The sequence below is a fragment of the Lepidochelys olivacea genome (genome assembly GCF_965140295.1).
Source record: "Lepidochelys olivacea isolate rLepOli2 genome assembly, chromosome: 4".
Taxonomy (NCBI): Eukaryota; Metazoa; Chordata; order Testudines; family Cheloniidae; genus Lepidochelys; species Lepidochelys olivacea.
The window spans coordinates 107,841,414-107,861,745 of record NC_140414.1 but is presented as its reverse complement, the minus strand read 5'-3'; positions in this window follow the sequence as shown (position 1 = coordinate 107,861,745).

Genomic DNA, 20,332 nt, shown 5'->3' with positions numbered 1-20,332 from the left:
ACTGTAAGCAATTATGTCTGAAACTATATTTGATATGTCAGATTGATATTTTACTGCAGATTGTGAAAAATATATAAATCAGTAAAAACAAAGCTTTGCAAACACAGAGCTATCCTGTGTCATTGTTTTCTAAGCAAAACTTCCTATTAAATTTATTAGAGGATCCTGTTTCAATATCGGTGGCAAGAACTCCTGAGTTTCTGTAAATCTTAATATTAAATTGGTCTCTGTTATTTTAATTGGTTTCGCTCAAGCACTCAAAATAGCTTATATTAAAGATCTTCTAGACCAGTCTTAAGGGTCTGACATAGATGTAAAGTTCAAGACATATACATATTGGAATATGAACTTGGATTAGTACCTAACATTTCTATTAAAACTGCCCAAATGTAAGAAGTTTATGGGAAAGGTTCTAAAGATTATTTTAAAAAGTCATCTAAATGGCTTCTGGCATGGGGAATGAAGATTCTGTTGAGCTGGCATGTAAAAGAGAACTTCTTCATAGAGAACAGAGGACTCAATAGTCATCTCACCTACATCACAAACTACAAAATGTCTTGCTTTATCCCACATACTAAAGCTAAAGGTTGATCAGTGGATTAATCAAATAAAGGATATTACTGACTTCGAGAAGTTGATGACCAACTTCTGTGGAAAGAATAAGGACTATGAGAAACTGGATTCAATATTTTGGGAGTACATCAAAACTCATCAGTATACCAGCTGCAATAGGAACCTCATTCTCTTTATCATGATTGCTAATAAGGTATCCCATCTTTGCTAACGTTGTGATGGAGCTCTGTTTATTTCCACTATTTCTGTATGCTGTCTATTGACCATCTCATCTTCAAATCAACAAAGTCTTTAAAAATAGCTTCTTAATACAGTAAACTGCAATGGAACCCTTACATGCTATTCTACATGTATTGTAAAATTCAGTGTGTATGTACAGTGTGCAGGAATGTATACACACACACACACATGTGAACCATGCCATCTTTGAGAAAGGATTTTCAAGCTGAATACTGCAGTCTGGGTCATAGAAGTTGGAAGCAAACCCTCTCATGCATGCTTATTGAAGGTGACAAATGCAGTATAATTGCTTATATAGTTTCTGTAGCTGCCAAGTTCTTTTGCAGGTTCAGTCTAATGTTTCATACTACTCTACATGTAGAGTATATGGTATAACATATAGCTACCCAGACACTACATATAGACAGACATAATAGAAAATTCCACTGTTATTACAAATTAGGGACTTGATTGTTAATACTAAACATAAGAGTGTGATAAATATATATACAGTTTAGCAGAAATTGTGCTATTTTTCTAATTATGTCCATAAGTTAGTACCATAGATCTCAGGATAAAGAAAATATAAAATTAAACATGTTTAATATATTTGTGAAAGACACCACAAATTGAGATTAAATAGCCAAAAAGTTGTGTTAATGTTCATGGCAATGGGGTCGGGGGTGGGGGAGGGGAAGCAATATAACTTCAATTCACAGGCTATTTCCACTTGGCTATTTGGAAAGAAGTGATCTTCTTTGTAATCTATGGAGGTTGCTGCACATCGTAAAATCCACGTCTGAACTCCTTATTTCAGCTATTTCATACTCATCTCTGTATTGACTAGGAGATTCTTTTAGCTACCTGACATCTCTCACATTTTGTGCTTGATTTTTTTTAAAGTGCTTTGGCCATCTTTATTTAGTTATGGGGCTGTTTCTCTTAGTTTCTCTCGCTTTTCCTCCATGCACTTTGTAAACACCCCCATCTGCATGACTTAGGGTGAGTAACAGCTCCCTTCCTCCCCCTCCCCCAGCTTCTCACCATCTTTTCCTGGCTGCATTTCTAATCTTCCCTCACCAGCCTCTTCATTTACTCCAACTTGTCTTAGAGCTCCCCTTGCTGTTGGATGCTGTTATGATGCAGTCAATCCTCAAAGAAACTTAGCATATGATTAATGCAATGTTCAAATAACCGTTTATAATACTGTGATGTAATTGTTCTTCCTAAGCAAAAATCATCATCATCTTATTTTAACATTCAGTGGTGAACACTGAATAGCTGTTTTTCTATGTGTTATTCTGCAATAATATATAACACAGTTTTCCTTGACTTCCTGCAAAGTCTGAAGGATCATTGCTCTTTGCTAAGGATTTCACTTCCAATATTTTTTTCCTAACATAATTCTCTAAATTTTTGGAATAAAAGGATGATAGAACAACAATTTGATATGGTCATTATTCTTTGCCTGTATGAATGCCTAATATTATAAATGAGGAGCTAACTGTGTAGATTATTATAAATTCTGTTCAGTTTTTAAAGACTAAAATGTCATCTCTCAAAGAAAGCATCATTCCATCACAATTCTTAAAATCAAGAGATTAATAAATATAGGGAATTGTAAGCTTTTAACAGTTCTTACACATTTAAAAAGTGGACAACTGCAGTTAAAGAAAGTATAATGATTAAGTTATTTCTACTGAAAAATCATGGTATCTGCACATGTGATTAGCAACACTGTCAGCAGATGAAGTCAATTATCACTACTGTTACCTTCTCCTTTAAAAAAAGTGCTGGAGCTCAGATATTTCTAGTTTAAAAAGAATTGATGTTACCTGAAAATATTACAAACCAGAATTCAAGGATCTTGCTAATGTTCATCTGATTGTTACTACATGCTTTTCCTTTTTTAAGTGTCTAGGGAGGTTTTAGTTTTACTAATTACTGCCATAATACTAATTATTCCAGTAGACATTAGTGAAATTTTAAACCTGATGCACCCCTTGAAACAAGAGTTAACATTCAAATTTAGTTTAGTGCAACACATTAAGATTAACTTTTTTTAATAGAAACTGACAGAAGGTCACCTTGTTTTGATGGAGATCATTGCAGTGAAGAGAAGTTTTCAACTTGATTATTCATCTTTGAATGCTGAACCATGCAAAAAACTTGGCTGTGCACTTATGTAAAGACCAAAACCTGAAATTCATCTCATGGGGGAGGGGGGAAAGTAGCTGGCACCAGTGCATATAAAAGTGTCCTATCCTGAGGACATAGGATCCATACGGAAGCTTCAAAGTACAATCTAATTAAGGATTCAATTACATTAAAAAAAGAAAAAGAAAGAAAGAATGGATAGGCTCTTAATGTGTGTGTGGGGGTACCCTTCCAGTACCTCTGAGCCACTGAATTAAACACACACACAAGTAGTCCTTGTAATATTTCATTCATAATCCAGGATATAAATATACATCCACATGCTACAGATTTGCACCTGCAGCTGAAAGAAAGGTGACTTTTTATTTTTATTTTTAGTGTGTGTCTCACTGATGTCTTGTAATGCATTACAAAGACATAAGTGCAAAGGCTCAGCAGTTTCAAGTGACCTGACCTTTCCTAATAGCAAAAAGCATCTTCATTAGAGCTGGAAAAGCTTGGAAAACAGCCTCATTGAAATCAACAGGACTTTTTAAATTAAGCTTTCCAGATTACTAGGATAGCACATGAGCTTTAATATAGTCAATAAAAATGTCTATATCTATATCTAGCTATATATGAGTCAGTATGGCCCACAACAACATCTGCATAAATAAAGCTAAGGAATTATAATTATTTTGCAATGGCAAGCTTGCTTATGATGATTTTATTACTTAAAACTTTATACCTCCTTTTCTTCTTTATAAAAATGTCCTTCGGTATTTCACTCTGCACATCCCATCTCTTATCTCTTTCTCCTCTGTGGTTGAACTTTCCTCTGTTGAAGATCAGCATGCTGATATGCAGAGCTTCAGTGGATTGTTGTAGGCAACAACAATCTTACACGTTATTCTGTGCTGTGATTTTGATAGAACTCTTTGCATGGATCCAGCTGTCTGCAGAGATTTCCTAGACAAATTTGAGGTTATCAAATGTGACCAGCAAATAACTAATATGTTCAGGCCCCAATTTTAAGGCACAAATTACTAAGACGGTCCAAGACTACAAGCTGGTGTGCACAGCATACTTTTTCACCCACATAAAGCTTGACAGCATTCAGGGAGGTTCTGTGACATCACAAGGATCCAACAGCAGGAATCTTACAGAGTTGTGACTTAAGTAAATATAGGTCTGTGAGTGCACTCAAGCGGGGCACAAACTAAAGTACACATCAAGATAAGCACTTATGCTTTCAAAAATTTTGGGCCACTTATGTTTCTGAGCCTATTACATCTACTATTTGACCTAGTTGCCCAACACACACACACACACACACACACAAAAGCTTCCTTGTGTAGACACCATTTACTAAACAGGCCTCTGAACTTTATTGGGCATGCTCTAGTTGGGAGGATCCTGTGCACTGCAATCTAGCCTTAGAGAGTACAACTAACTCCCATGATGCCTTGGGGAAAGAGTGAGAGACTTTGTCTTCCAGGGAGAGCTGTTGGTGGACTCCATTTTGGGAGAGGAGTGAGATTGCTGCTGTAGAGCTCTGTCCATACTAGGAGCTGCTGCCAGGAAGTCGGAAGCTGCTGCTGGGAGCCTGCAGGGGCTTTGATCGAGCAGGGAGCCTCAGCAGAGGTTGGTGGCTTCACTGGAGCCAGGCAGAGGCTGTTGCTGTGCCAGAGCTGAATGAGATGGGCCTGCAATGAAGGAACTGTGAGTAACCCTCACCCTTGTTTGGGAAAGTACTTGCAAGGGAAGGGGCACAGCAGAGAGACTGAGTCTGAGGAGAGGCAGAGTGATCTTCCCACTGAACCAGGACCTAGAGCTGCTGACATTTGGTGGGGACAACTCCAATCGTCAGAGAGATTGTGCAACGTGTTGCCTTGGCTGGAGTGATACACAGAACCAACAGAGCACTGTCTCCAGCTACAGATCTTCAAGTGCACCCATGCAAGCAAGTGGAGTGTACATTCTGGGGTTGGGTAAATGCTGGCAGTGTAAATGCCCCAGTTAAATACGTTTAATTTATTACTGTATACTATATTTGTTAATTGATTTAATTCCAGTGCCCCTGTGGATTTAAATTCATAGTGACATTTAATCTTAGTCTGTTATTCCCTGTTTCTTTGAATTGTTAAGTAAAGGTGTGCTAATTCTAATTTAAGTATATTGGATGTATATTCCTTATAACTGATATTTTTAGTGACACGCGTGCCACAGATTGTTATTATTATTAGAATAGGTTTATTCCTGGAGGTTCCCAAGGGACCTAAGTATGTCCAGGGGCTAGCAAGGTGGAGGCATGGCCAATTCCTTTAGGAGTAAAGGGTCTGCAGCAGAGGGGTGGATAGTGGATTCCCACCTATCCAAGATAACCACTGGGATACTCAGGATCTCCTTTAATGTCAACATCAGACGCCCTAGCACACAGGTGAGCGTTGCCTGCTCCCAAGTAACCCAGGGAGGAAGTATCAGAGGTGTAGCCATGTTACTCTGTATCCACAAAAACAGCGAAAAGTCCAGTGGCACCTTAAATCTGTTAGTCTATAAGGTGCCACCGGACTCCTCTTTGTATTTCCAGGGAGGAAGGGGCTGTGGTGTGTGTGTATGTGTATGTGTGTGGGGGGTGGTGGGGTTACACTTGCATTCCTTTGCTAGACATACCATAGACTGATAGAATAAATGATAATATTAAGGTGAAATATATAAAATAAACACTGTTGGTTACAGTGGAACAGTATGATTGCTTATGATAAAGTCTGAATAATTGTTTAAGACAAACAGAAAAGGCAACATATCAGAGTAATAGAAATGTAGGCTGGAAGGGCCCCCAGGAGGTCATCTACTCCATCTTCCTGCTCTGTGGCAGGACCAAGAATACCAACACGATCGCTGACGGGAGTTTAACCTGTTCTTGAAAAACCTCCAGTGATGGGGATGTCACAACCTCCCTTGATAACCTATTCTAGTGCTTAACTATCTTTATAGTTACAAAGTTTTTTTTTTCTGAATATCTAACCTAAATCTCCCTTGCTTAAGATTAAGCCCATTACTTCTTGTTCTGCCTTCAGTGGGATAACCCTTTTGGCAGTCAGCAATGGCAGCAACAAAGGCTGGGTTCAATATCTAGGGGTTCCTTTTCAACAGTTCAACACAAAAGCAGCTCGAGCCCCCATCAGGTAACCTGGGACAATTACACACTACGCCCTGGGTGCCTCCAAGAGGCAATATTTCCCCTCTTGCAAGCACAGAGTCTAAGTGTAGCAAAGAAACTTTTTAATAAAAAGGGAAGAAGTAACTTGGCATTAATTTGGGAAACCACCACAGACTGGGTTCTTAAACATAAACCATGACCAAAAGACCCACCCCCAGGTAAGTCCTTTTCCCTCAGGTTCTTAAGTCCAGCAACCAAAAGTCACTTTAATGTGACTTCTCTGAACCCCACTCACAATTGCTGTCTTTGCTCAGTGCACATTACCTTCATATTGGTAAACATAACAAAATTCATGTGGTGGGGATGGGGCCAAGGGGTTTGGAGTGTGGGAGGGGGCTCAAAGCTGGGGCAGAGGGTTGGGGTGTGGGATTGAGGGCTCTGGCTGGGGGTGTGGGCTTGGGGTAGGGCCAGGGCTGAGGGGTTTGGGAGTGGACTCAGGGCTGAGGCAGTGGGTTTGGGTGTGGGGGGGTGCAGGCCCTGGAGTGGGGCCAGGGATGCAGGGTTTGGGGTTCAGACTGCCCAGAGGCTGCGTTGGGGAGAGAGGACTCCCCCCAGCCTTCTCACACTACAACAACTTGGGGCCAGCGGAGAGGTGTCTCTCCCCGGCTGCGGCAGCTCTGGCAGGGCTGGACCAGGCCAAGGGAGGTGCACCTCTCCACTGGCCACGGAAGGTCTGGGCTGAGAGAGGGGTGTCTTTCCCCCGGCCATGGCAGGTCCATGCTGGGGCCGGCAGGGACAGGCACCTCTCCCTACCAAAGCCCTGAGCCCCTTCATGGGGCTTAATAGGCAGCTTTGCGGCCACACATCTTAGAGGGAACTTAGTTTATCAGGTTCCCCTCAGTCTTTTCTCAAGACTAAACATGCCCTGGCTTGTTTTTTTAAACCTTTCCTCATCGGTCAAGTTTTTGAAACATTTTAACATTTTTGTTTTTCTCCTCTGGACTCTCTCCAATTTGTCCACATCTTTCCTTGAAGGTGGTGCCTGAATTGGACACAATACTCCAGCTGAGGCCTCACCATTGCTAAGTACAGTAAAGCAATTACCTTCCTTATCTTACATAAAATACTCCTATTAATACACCCCAAAAGGATATTGTCCTTTTTTCCACAACTGCATCACATTGACTCAGATTCAATTTGTGATCCACTGTAACCCCCAGATGCCTTTCAGCAATACTACCTACCCAGTTATCGCCCATTTTGTAATTATGCATGAGATTTTTTCATTCCCAACTGACATAATTTTCATTGGGTTTATTGAATTGAAATGAAGTACTAGAGAGGGGAAAAATCCAGGGTCTTACAAGCACCAGGAAGGTAGAGTGGCTGACTCTACAACCCTAAGCAGAAAACTATGGAAAGTTTATTGACTAACACTGCCCTTTTGTGCCTCAGTTTCTCCATCCACAAAATGGGTATAATACTACTGACCTCTTTTGTAAAGCACTTTGAGATCTACTGTTTAAAAGTACTATGTAAGAGCTAGATATGTTATTAACACTGCAGTTCCATCCCTGCCTCAGGAATCTATTTATACTAGAGCAACAAAAGTGGCAAGATTTTGTCCAAAAGTAGTTTGACTATCACAGTCTGTTACCATATTTCACCTCCACAAACAAGAAAGAGAGAGGGCACTATTTAATATGCTGGTACACAATTTTATATCTATCTGGTTAGGATATTTACTGTGGTATTTGATATCTTATATTAAACAGTTCTGACCAAACCAGGCAATCATATGATGTTTCTGTTTCTGATTTCTTTAATTGTAGCTCATGACCATCCCCCTGACAATGCAGGATTATTTTCTATTGTATGTCTGACAATATTCTGTCCAGCGAAGCTGCCACCATTTTCCCTGGAAGATTACTTATGCCGCAGTCTAACAGATCTCACCATTAGAAATGTCTTCCTGAAATGAAACCTACCTCTTTTGGTTGTTATTCTGTTTACTTTGTTTCATATCATTACTCCTACATGTTCTTTCTCTAGCACATCCATTCTGTGTCAATTCCGAAGATTTACAATGCAGTCATTAATGTCTGTAGCTATTGTGATTTCTATTTAATGAATATAGCCTTATTACTAATAACTATACAGCAGTGTCATACGATTCTAGCATCTCCATGGGATAATTCACTTAGTGCTATTTGAACTTTCCACGGGCTTGGTCAGAGTTTTTATTTACAAAAAGAACACATGATTTGACATCACTTGTCCAGCTGGGAAACTTTCAGATGCGTCAAATTCCACCTACTTCTTCCCACTCGGAGCAGGAATAAATACATTTTGCATAGAGACCTGTGGGTAACATGTGGGATGGAATCCACTCCCCACACTGAAGTTTGAACACAGGGGGAAATCTGCAGTCCCTCAGTGGAAGATACTTCAAAGCTGTGGGTCAAACCCCCATGCAGCCCCCATATGGGGGTGTTGTAGCCACCATTTTATGCAGAAGGCATCTCTGCTGTACACAGGAGGTGCAAGGGTCCCTGCATGCTTGCTCTGCATCTTTCCCTTTCCACATAGAAGTAACACAGCAATTCTGATGGCTTGGGGACATTACATCTACAATGAAGAGTTACCTACAGGAGTAATCTAAATTCTTAATTCAGAATTTAAATTCTAAATGAAGATCTAAATTCTCTGGGCCTTATTATTCCATCCTTACCTTACGTAGTACTATATTCCACTAATTTCAGAGTAACAGCCGTGTTAGTCTGTATTTGCAAAAAGAAAAGGATTACTTGTGGCACCTTAGAGACTAACCAATTTATTTGAGCATAAGCTTTCATGAGCTACAGCTCACTTCATCGGATGCATGCTGTGGAAACTGCAGAAGACATTATATACACAGAGACCATGAAACAATACCTCCTCCCACCCCACTCTCCTGCTGGTAATAGCTTATCTAAAGTGATCACTCTCCTTACAATGGGTATAATAATCAAGTTGGGCCATTTTCAGCACAAATCCAGGTTTTTGTTACCCTCCACCCCCCCACACACACAAACTCACTCTCCTGCTGGTAATAGCCCATCCAAAGTGACCACTCTCCTTACAATGTGTATGATGTCTTCTGCAGTTTCCACAGTATGCATCCGATGAAGTGAGCTGTAGCTCACGAAAGCTTATGCTCAAATAAATTGGTTAGTCTCTAAGGTTCCACAAGTACTCCTTTTCTTATTCCACTAATTGTTTCATTGAAATCAATGCTAATGATGATGAAGGGAGAAAATTATGGGCCTTGAGAAATCAGGCAATTAAACAGGGTCAGTTTCTCAGCTGGTACAAACCATCAAGTTCCACTGATTCCACTGAACTCCCCTGTGACTAGTTTGCTCTATCCTAAATTAAAATAAAATGCTTTATTTAATTAAGATGAATATTATATATTTTGTAGTTCAAAAAAATCCTGTTTTTTACAAAATTATCAACACTAACTCTATAGCAATCAAAGTAAACTTTTATTTTATCAGATCTAGAGCCTCACTGGGAGGGAATAGAAAGTTGAAGTTAGTGCATGGAGTCCTTAGGATTTCTGGTGATGCTTCAATTCTTAAGCCAAGACTCCTTCAGAACTAGAGAGGAGGTTGACTTCTAGAAACTTATTTTTGCTGAGGAAAATCTTGGGCCCACTTACTGGCCTCAATGCTACAGACAGTGATCTATTAGCATTAAAGCAGAAGGTGGTCCCAAATTCATTCATTGAGCAATACAGTATATTAAAATGACCTTTTGTGTCAATGAGATTATCAATAAGCTTAGCATTGCTGAAGAAAGAGAAAACAGACACTAGATACCTACCTAAGTCACCATGTGTCTTGTCATAATAAAGGGTAGGGAAGTCTAAAAGCTGGAAAAGTAGATGTGACTTAATTGTCAGTGTTTAGGCTATCAATGCTAAGGCAGATGTTGTGGTAAGAGGTGGGCCCTAGGCCATGTATTGGGCCCAATTTGATAGAGATGCAGAAGATAAGCCTAAGACTGAATATAATGCTTGTGCCCATGCCAATAACATTCTTGCTACCAAATGCTAACAGAAGGAGGGGAGTGTCCATGTAGAGTCCTTTTTTCAGTGCTTTGGAACTGAAAATGTAGAACATTTAGAAGACATTGAAGCTAGTGGATCTGAGAGTTAGTGTGATGACAGCATTATCTCAACATGGAAGAATAATTATTTATAAAAGCAAGACTTATTGCTAGAACTTCAAATTGGCTTTGAATTTCACCAGAAATCCAATTTGGGATCCAGGAATCTAATTTAGAGATCTAATTAGAAAACCTCACAGGTGGCTTTTCAAATGCAACTGGTAGTCAGGTTGGACATGAAGTCAATAAAGAGACACAGCATACCTAAACTTACTGTGACAGGAGAAAAATATCATGAGTTTTAAATGATCTTAGTATCAAATATGGACAAGCTACTAACAATTAAAAGTGAATAGAAAACAAAGTACTGCACTATTTTAAATATGAATATGCAAAATCAAAGTCATACCAAATGTTTTCAGCGGCAGCCAGTACCGGGATAATTAAATAAAGCCTTAGGGATAAGTTACATTGTAGATACTGTCTCCAATAACAAACTGGAGACACTAGACCACTAATGACTATATGGCTTTACAACATTTTGGAGTCTGGGAGACTCCGCAAAAGACTCTGACCAGGGATCTGTGAAGGCAATTTCATATAGGAGAAGCTGCAATTAATAACTCAGACACTTTCTCTGTAATATGTCTAATGAGACCATTAACAATTTGGAAGTATGTAACCGATGACTGAGAGCAGGTTTCTCCAATGATGTTTTCCAAGTCCCTTGGGTGTCAGTCACATGAGCCAGAATCTGGAACTGATGAACTTTTTGCTCCTGTAACACCTGTGCAAAGTAATAGCCTAAGATGCAGTGTAAAAAACAGGATTTCAGCTGCCAAAGACAATCTATGTTGAGATATTAATTATTCCTTTGGGAGCTAGGTACAGTAAACTGTATTTTTTTAAAAAGCTAACATGAATACATCAGCATGGGTTTTCATAGTCAAAGCCAGTAGAAGCCACTGAGTCTGAATAAGCAAGTACTAAATTAAAGTGATTAGGAATAAGGCTACATTTCAGGAGAGAATTTAGAGCTTTGGTTACATTTTAAATTAGTAAGACTGCATAGTAATTGTCAGATCAGTAAAGGTACTTGCTTCCACTTGTACAAGTAAACATACAGTCTGGTGATTCTCATGTCAAAATCCTTTATCATCTTCAGTTATACATGGATTGTTCTGCTCTAAAAATTATGCAAATGAAATAAGGTCTTGTTATTTTTATGTGAAAATAAATGTACATAAACATCAAATGCTGCATTTTTGTCTTATAAATAACCCCCAAAATGTGTTACGACAAAGTGTACTGGTCCTGTAAACCAGACCTACTATCTGGCACCATTCAATTCTGAGAGTACAGCATATCAAAGCTTGCAGTCTAGAGGGACATCCTGGAGTTGGAATATCACACAGCAAAGCATGGTGGAAAAGTGATAGGGATTAAGCAGCTCCCTTTCTTTAACATCAGAGAGGCAGGAGAGGGAGCATGACCTGCCATGCGTCTCTCTCTTGAGACGTGTTAGGAAAGTGGAAGGTCTGTACAGTCCAATGACCTGGTAATAAGCTTTGGAGAAGTTTTGAATAAAGCCACTAAAAAAGCCATGAATGTGAGAGATTGCTGAGTCAAAGAACTCCAGAAGATGGTGATGTTTTGGGCCAAACTGGTTCCTAAGAGGAAGGCTAAAAGGACCATGCCGGGGATGAAGGATGTATCTTGTGGGGCCGGAGGGGGGGGAGAGGAGGGAAAGAGAAACTCCTGTTACCTGTATGGGAGAGTTTGTAGGTGCATGCAACTCTTGATTTGTCATCTAGGGTAAAATGTCATAGCTCTCAAAAGAGGGAGTGGGGCAGGAATTCCCTTCAGATCTCAGGGACCAAAAGAAGATGTCTTTTTTGTACCTAACGAGTGAGAGACTGGGTTAAGATTGATTCAGTCTATCTTGCTGGTCACAGCCTTCCCTTGAAGGTTTTAGTGGAGATACGGACTTTCATATAGATTATTTTGTTAAATTGAACTTTTGATAGCCTGAAGAGTAAAGCTATACTTTAGCTTTCCAGCTCAGCTTTTCCACCAGCAAGGAAACTTTGGCAATGATCATAGCACCAAGTAAAGACCCCTCACACTTAAAAACTACAGAAGTCCCCAAAGGCATATACATATTTTCTAAATGACAGAATAGAACCATTCAGTAGCCCTTGTATCGGACCCTCGGGGGGAAAAAACACTTCCATTACGATCTTCAGATTTTTCTGAAAAAGAGGAAAAATGGGGTTCAAAAGCAACCTTTTGCAACCAGGATCCACAACTATGAACTCCATCACATAATCAACAAATTGTGTCTGAAGTCAACAGGTCTAAAAGCACTTGAGTTTTAGTACCAAAAGAGAGATCCAAAGAAACCAGCGCAGACATCAGGCCAAAATCAGATCTAAAATTGGAATCAAAGAAAATTCTAGTAGAGACAAAATCCTATCTCTATCAGCATATTCTGTAGCTTTGGGAGAAGGATGACCGAAAAGAAAACAGATGGGTTAAATAATCTTGTCTTTTACATTATCTTTTCTTACTGCTGGACTCAAGACAGTAGGGATCAAGGCAGAGCCAGAACGAACAAAGCACATGAGCAGTTTGAACTGTTCATCTGAACCAGTGGACTGTGTTAGGATGGTTTATATAGGAAAAATAGAGAAGAGTGAGCCATGACCAAGATGGGTTTTGTACTGAAAAAGCTGTACTAGAGCAGAGCATATGAGCTGGGAATCATTGTTAAGTATAAAGCAAGGGGAAAATAAATTAGGTCCTGTGGGAGAAAGCCAAGTGGCTAAAGATAATGCTAAGAGGGAAAAAAAAATCATCAGTAGTACCTTAGAGGAACTGCCAAAAGGAATTAAGAACAGGTACAGAGGATTTACCAAAAGCTATGGAACTTCAGAGAAGCTCTCTTTAAAACACTTTTCAGCAAGCCAAAATGGCAGTTAGTAGAATCACTGAAGAACTGGCAGAGATCTACAGAGCCAGACATAGCAGGGCTGCCTGAAGCTCCCACAGATGAAGCTGCCCCAAGCGATGGTACAGAACTGTAAGATTAGTATGACAGCAGTGTGTCTAGACCCACTGCCCACTTTTCAAGTGAATCAACCCAATTTATCTGAGACATGGGCAATTCATGTAGTGGTGAAATTCATTAGTGTTATTTATTTTAACTCCTTCTAATAGAGATTATAAGAGAATAGTGAGTTCATTAGGTTAAAATATTGTATAAAGATTTTGATAATATTGTCATGGATTACAAATACATATTCAGGGGAGCAGTTTCTTACTGGGATAAAGGAGAAATGTGAATCCTAAATGCAAGTTTAAGACGAGTAAACAAAGCATACACTTGCAATTGAAAGAGATGGAGAAAAGGATTTTTTTGTTAAAAGGGAAATTTTAGTGTGATGTGAGTTTATAGTATAAATGTTAAAGGAAAAAGATTTCTGCAAAGAATATGGAACTTTGATTTTGTAAGCTTCCATTAAAAAGGGAGAATGACATTTTTTACAACATAAATTATAAGTTTTAAGTCTCTTTTCAAAAACCATGAAAATATATTGTTAGAATATAAAGGCACCTGAACGCTGTCAAACTAATTTACAAGTACTTGGAAAAAAGCATTTTAAATGTGTTAGCGGCATTGTTTAAATTGTTTTGTTGAGTTTATGTTGATGGATGCTTGTCAGTACTGTAAAGTACTGTATAAAGGCAAGTGGAACACATGTTTAGTATTTTAATATGCATGAAATTGAAGGCAACAGAACAAATTGAAAGTAATTTCCTAGTCTCAAGAGAGTAGAGTGTGTACAAAAATAAATCAAAGACAGAGTTAAAACAAAGGTACAAATATAATTTAAATTGCTTCATGATCATCTTTATTCTCGGGGTTTACTATTTCTTCTCCTGATGGAATGGATAAGATGTGTGTTTCCACACTGAGGGGCAAAAGTTGATCCTTAAACTACTATGATCGTGGGGGAAGTAGACAAATCAGTTACTTTGGAAAATAATTGGGGCGCAGGAGACTGGATGATTGGCAATGTAACATGAAGTCTCTAATATGTCACCAGTTTGAATCCACACAGAGCAGTAGCTATCAGAAGTTACTATCACACTGGCCACAGAACCACTACCACAAATGGCACTATTGCTACTAAAAGAGTGTAAAATCTTTGATCCAAGTGTTCTGTTAAAACTTTTTTCTGTGTTCACCATACTTCATGGAACAGTGCTCTTTGATGCCACCAGCTACAGGACTGAGGCCTGGTCTACACTCAGGGGTGTGGGGGTGGAGGGGTTTGATCTAAGTTACGCAACTTCAGCTATGTGACTAACATATCTGAAGTTGACCTACTTAGATCTACTTACCGTAGTGTCTTCACTGCGGTAAGTCAATGGCTGATGCTCTCCCATCGACTCAGCCTGCACCCCTCGCCCTGGTGGAGTACCGGAGTCGACGAGAGAGTGCTCGATGGTCGATGTATTGCGCCTAGACTACATGCGATAAATCAACCCCCGCTGGATTGTTCGCTGCCCGTCTATCCAGAAGGTAACGTAGACAAGTCCTGAGAGTCATCTCTTATCCAGATAGATGAGTTCTCCAAATATTTCAATGTTTTTAATAGCACTACAGCTTAGTAATAATATGTTAGTGATGTGCTCCCATATATTTTAACAAAGGTTTCCATAAGCCCAAAGTAACCATGTGAACATGCTCAGAGAAAAGGGGTGAAGGAATAGAAAAAAGTCTATTTTGCTTGATTACTCCTTTAAACAAAAGGTACTCGTTCCTGGTATGAACAAAAAACGAGGCAATGCCACTGGTGAAGTTAATGGAAATGTTTCTTCTAAAAAATATACTGAGAATATTGATAGCATAATATATTCTTTAACTTGATTAGTTTGAAATAGGGAGAGACTTTGTTACAAGGTCTCTGACTCATTTTTTTTAAATAAGCTTTTTGTATAAAAATTGCAAAATGTACTGTCCAATAATAACTGTGTAAGATAGTAGATGTATACAGCATTGTCATACAAATGTAAATATTAGTAATGTATAAATAAGATTCTACAATAATTTAAACCATCCCATAGTTACATAAAATAAAACTAACTGTAAAACAAAAGAGAATGCCCCATAACTGCAGTTGTCTTCTGTAGAGAGAGGAGAAAAGTCAATAGGTTCTCAGGACCAGAACTTGTGTTTTGCAGATATAGACCCTGATCGTAGAATCATTTTTGCATGTGTTTAGTTTTACCCATGTGAGTTGTCCCAACTTTACCATGAGTAGTTTCACTGAAGTCAGCGGGTCTTCTCATGAATAAAGTTAATCATATGTGTAAGTGGTTGCATGATCAGGACCGTAAATAGGGATTTTCTGTTACATTGCTGGTACCTGTGTGGGCCTCTAATAAACAAGCCTCCCAACAACAGTCTGTTCCTGGATCAGAAATTATTAAGGTGCCCTGTATACCAGTGATACTCAATTAGATCTACCAGCAGGCTGATTTGAGAATTTTATGACAAGAGGCTGGTCATTTGCACAGAAGACTGACAAAATTTAAAAAAAAACCACCACCTTCAGCTTCCAATAAATAAAGACCTTGATTACGACACAGGTATCAGTGTTTCAATTAGGGCTGTCAATTAATCGCAGAAAACTCACACAATTAACTAAAAAAAAATTAATTGGGATTAAAAAAATTAAACATGCTTTTATGCACACTGTAAAACAATAGAATACCATTTCAAATTTATTAAATATTTTTGGATCATTTTCTACATTTTCAAATATATTGATTTCAGTTTCAACACAGAATACAAAGTGTACAATGCTCACTTTGTATTATTTCTTATTACAAATATTTGCACTGTAAAAATGATAAACAAAAGAAACAGTATTTTTCAATTCACCTCATATAGGTAGTGAAATACAATCTCTTTATCATGAAAGCGGCAAAGAGTCCCGTGGCACCTTACAGACTAACAGACATATTGGAGCATAAGCTTTCGTGGGTGAATACCCACTTCGTCGGATGCATGTAGTGGAAATTCCCAGAGGCAGATATAAATATGCAAACAAGAATCAGGCTAGGGATAACAAGGTTAGTTCACTCAGGGAGGACCAGGCCCTCTTCTAGCAGTTGAGGTGTGAACAACAAGGGAGGAGAAACTGCTTCTGTAGTTGGATAGCCATTCACCGTCTTTGTTTAATCCTGAGCTGATGGTGTCAAATTTGCAAATGAACTGAAGCTCAGCAGTTTCACATTGAAGTCTGGTCCTGAAGTTTTTTTGCTGCAGGATGGCTACCTTTAAATCTGCTATTGTGTAACCATGGAAGGGTGAAGTGTTCTCCTACAGGTTTTTGTATATTGCCATTCCTAATATCTGATTTGTCACCATTTATCCTTTTACGTAGGGATATTGTGAAAGTGCAACTTACAAATGTAGATTTTTTTGTTACAGAACTGCACTGAAAAACAAAACAATGTAAAACTTTAAAGCCTACAAGTCCAGTCAGTCCTAATTCTTGTTCAGCCAATCACTAAGAGAAACAAGATTGTTTACATTTATGGGACATAATGCTGCCCGCTTCTTATTTGCAATGTCACCTGAAAGTGAGGACAGGTGTTTCCATGGCACTTTTGTAGCCAGCATTGCAAGTTATTTATGTGCCAGATATGCTAAACATTAATATGTCCGTTCATGCTTTGGCCACCATTCCAGAGGACATACTTCCATGCTGATGACGCTCATTAAAAAAAAATGTGTTAATTAAATTTGTGACTGAACTCTTTGGGGGAGAATTGTATGTCTCCTGCTCTGTTTAACTGCCATTCTGCCATGTATTTAATGTTATAGCAGTCTTGGATGATGACCCAGCACATGTTGTTCATTTTAAGAACACTTTCACTGCAAATCTGCAAAACACAAAAAAAGCACCAAAGTGAGATTTCCAAAGATAGCTACGGCACTTGACCAAGGTTTAAGAATCTGAAGTGCTTTCCAAAATCTGAGAGAGATGAGGTGTGGAGCATGCTTTCAGAACTCTTAACAGAACAACACTCTGATGCAGAAACTACAGAACTGAACCACCAAAAAGAAAATCCACCTTCTACTGGGGGCATCTGACACAGATTATGAAAATGAATGCGTGTCGGTCTGCACTGCTTTGGATCATTATCGAGCAGAATCCATCATCAGCATGGACACATGTCCTCTGGAATGGTGATTGAAGCGACAAATTAATCTTTAGCTCATCTGGCATGTAAATATCTCTCAACGCGGGCTACAACAGTGCCATGCAAACACCTGTTCTCACTTTCAGGTGACATTGTAAACAAGCAGGCAGCGTTATCTCCTGCAAATGTAAACAAACTGGTTTATCTGAGTGATTCGCTGAACAAGAAGTAGGACTGAGTGTACTAGTAGGCTCTAAAGTTTTACATTGTTTTGTTTTTGAGTGCAGTTATTTTTTTTACATAATTCTAAATTTGTAAGTTCAACTTTTATGATAAAGAGATTGCACTACATTATTTGTATTAGGTAAATTGAAAAATACTATTTCTTTTGTTTTTACTGTGCAAATATTTGTAATAAAAAATAATAAAAGGTGAGCACTGTACACTTTTTATTCTGTGTGGTAATTGAAATCAATATATTTTAAAATTTAGAAAACATCAAAAAATATTTAAATAAATGATATACGATTAATGACAATTGATTTTTTTAATTGCATGATTAATCATAATTCATTTTTTTAATCGCTTGACAGCCCTAGTTTCTATCTTTTACCAATGTTTATAAATCAGCATTACCACCTCTGTTTGTGGCAATCTCTAATGGAAAAGGTGACATCAGTGATCTTTAGCAAGCTTTGTGAAGAGTGGTTTGTAGAGGTCAGGACAAGATGCATGCACTGGTGAAAATGTGCATCTGTCAGGTGATTGCTGTTTTTTTTTTTTTTTTTATAATATTCATGGTAGAAAACCCAAATTCACAGAGACACTTTGATCTGAACATCATCAAAAGATAGATGGCTAGATTCTGGCTGTTCTGAAACTGGTCAGCGTGTTTAGTTCACAAATCACAAAGTATGCCTGAGTTCTGGAGCCTTGCCTTTCAATTAGAAATTGTAAGGCACCTTCATCAATTGAATCAAGAATGTTCTTAGCTTCAGAAGGGCAGGTCCACCAGCAGAGACAACAAATGGATCACAAACAAATAAAAGCAAATCTTTGGAATTTTAAAATTTTCAAATCACATTTTAAAATGTTGTATTGATTGTTTAGGACTTCTTGCGTCATTTTCATCAAATGTTCATCTGTAGCAACAACACAATGTGGGAAAGACTTAACAAGAAAGATGTTGTACTATCTGTAAGATTTCAAGATTCCTCTGAAAGGCACATGCTTTTTCCAAACAGATCACTGATGTTGCTTGCATGGCCTTTGAGTTGCAAGGTGAGGGAATTCAAGTAACCAGTAATGTGGCACAGAAAAGCTACATGAAAGAGAGGACATCATTCATCAAATTCTAGGAACTCACAAGTCTTATTCATCTTGTGGCTTGAAGGAAATTCTATTATTTCTTTTTGAAGCACACAAAACCTCCCTAACATGTGCCCCCCAACTTAACCAGTGAACATCGCTGTGCTGCAGTAGGTCACTGCATTTGGCTGAAATGTCTTATAAAAGAATATTAAAAAGATGATGTTGCAAGCTAGATGTTGATTGTATGTAGTTCATTAATTTCAACACAATACCCATTGTTTTTCTCAAGTCCCCAGACAACTTACCTGTCAGAACAGTTGGGTGAATGATGCAGTGAGATCTATTTAATTAAGGGTGCATCGCTGCCAAAAGTGAAGCAAAGCCCTTCTCTTTCCCTGTGTCACGGTTCCTCCCCCATTCTGAACTCTAGGGTACAGATGTGGGGACCTGCATGAAAAACCTCCTAAGCTTATCTGTACCAGCTTAGGTCAAAACTTCCCCAAGGTACAAAATATTACCCCCGTTATCCTTGGACTGGCCGCTACCACCACCAAACTAATACTGGTTACTGGGGAAGAGCTGTTTGGACGCGTCCTTCCCCCCGAAATACTTCCCAAAACCTTGCACCCCACTTCCTGGACAAGGTTTGGTAAAAAGCCTCACCAATTTGCCTAGGTGACTACAGACCCAGACCCTTGGATCTTAAGAACAATGAACAATCCTCCCAACACTTGCACCCCCCCTTTCCTGGGAAATGTTGGATAAAAAGCCTCACCAATTTGCATAGGTGACCACAGACCCAAACCCTTGGATCTGAGAACAATGAAAAAGCATTCAGTGTTTTACAAGAAGACTTTTAATAAAAATAGAAGTAAATAGAAATAAAGAAATCCCCCCTGTAAAATCAGGATGGTAGATATCTTACAGGGTAATTAGATTCAAAAACATAGAGAACCCCTCTAGGCAAAACCTTAAGTTACAAAAAAGATACACAGACAGAAATAGTTATTCTATTCAGCACAATTCTTTTCTCAGCCATTTAAAGAAATCATAATCTAACACATACCTAGCTAGATTACTTACTAAAAGTTCTAAGACTCCATTCCTGTTCTGTCCCTGGCCAAGACGACTACAGACAGACACAGACCCTTTGTTTCTCTCCCTCCTCCCAGCTTTTGAAAGTATCTTGTCTCCTCATTGGTCATTTTGGTCAGGTGCCAGCGAGGTTACCTTTAGCTTCTTAACCCTTTACAGGTGAGAGGAGCTTTCCCCGGGCCAGAAGGGATTTCAAAGGGGTTTACCCTTCCCTTTATATTTATGACACACCCCCCAAATCTCAGCTACGGTGAAACACTGGCTGGGATTTCTTCCTGGAGCTCTAGGAAAACAGAGTTAATAAGACCCATACATCTCTAAATATACTACCAAGTACATAAAGACTAACAATATTTTCCACATCTCAAGGACGATTTTAACCAGTTGATTCTGGGAAACTTTCACGGGAGAGTGCATCAGCCACTTTGTTAGAAGCTCCTGAGATGTGTTGGATGTCGAAAT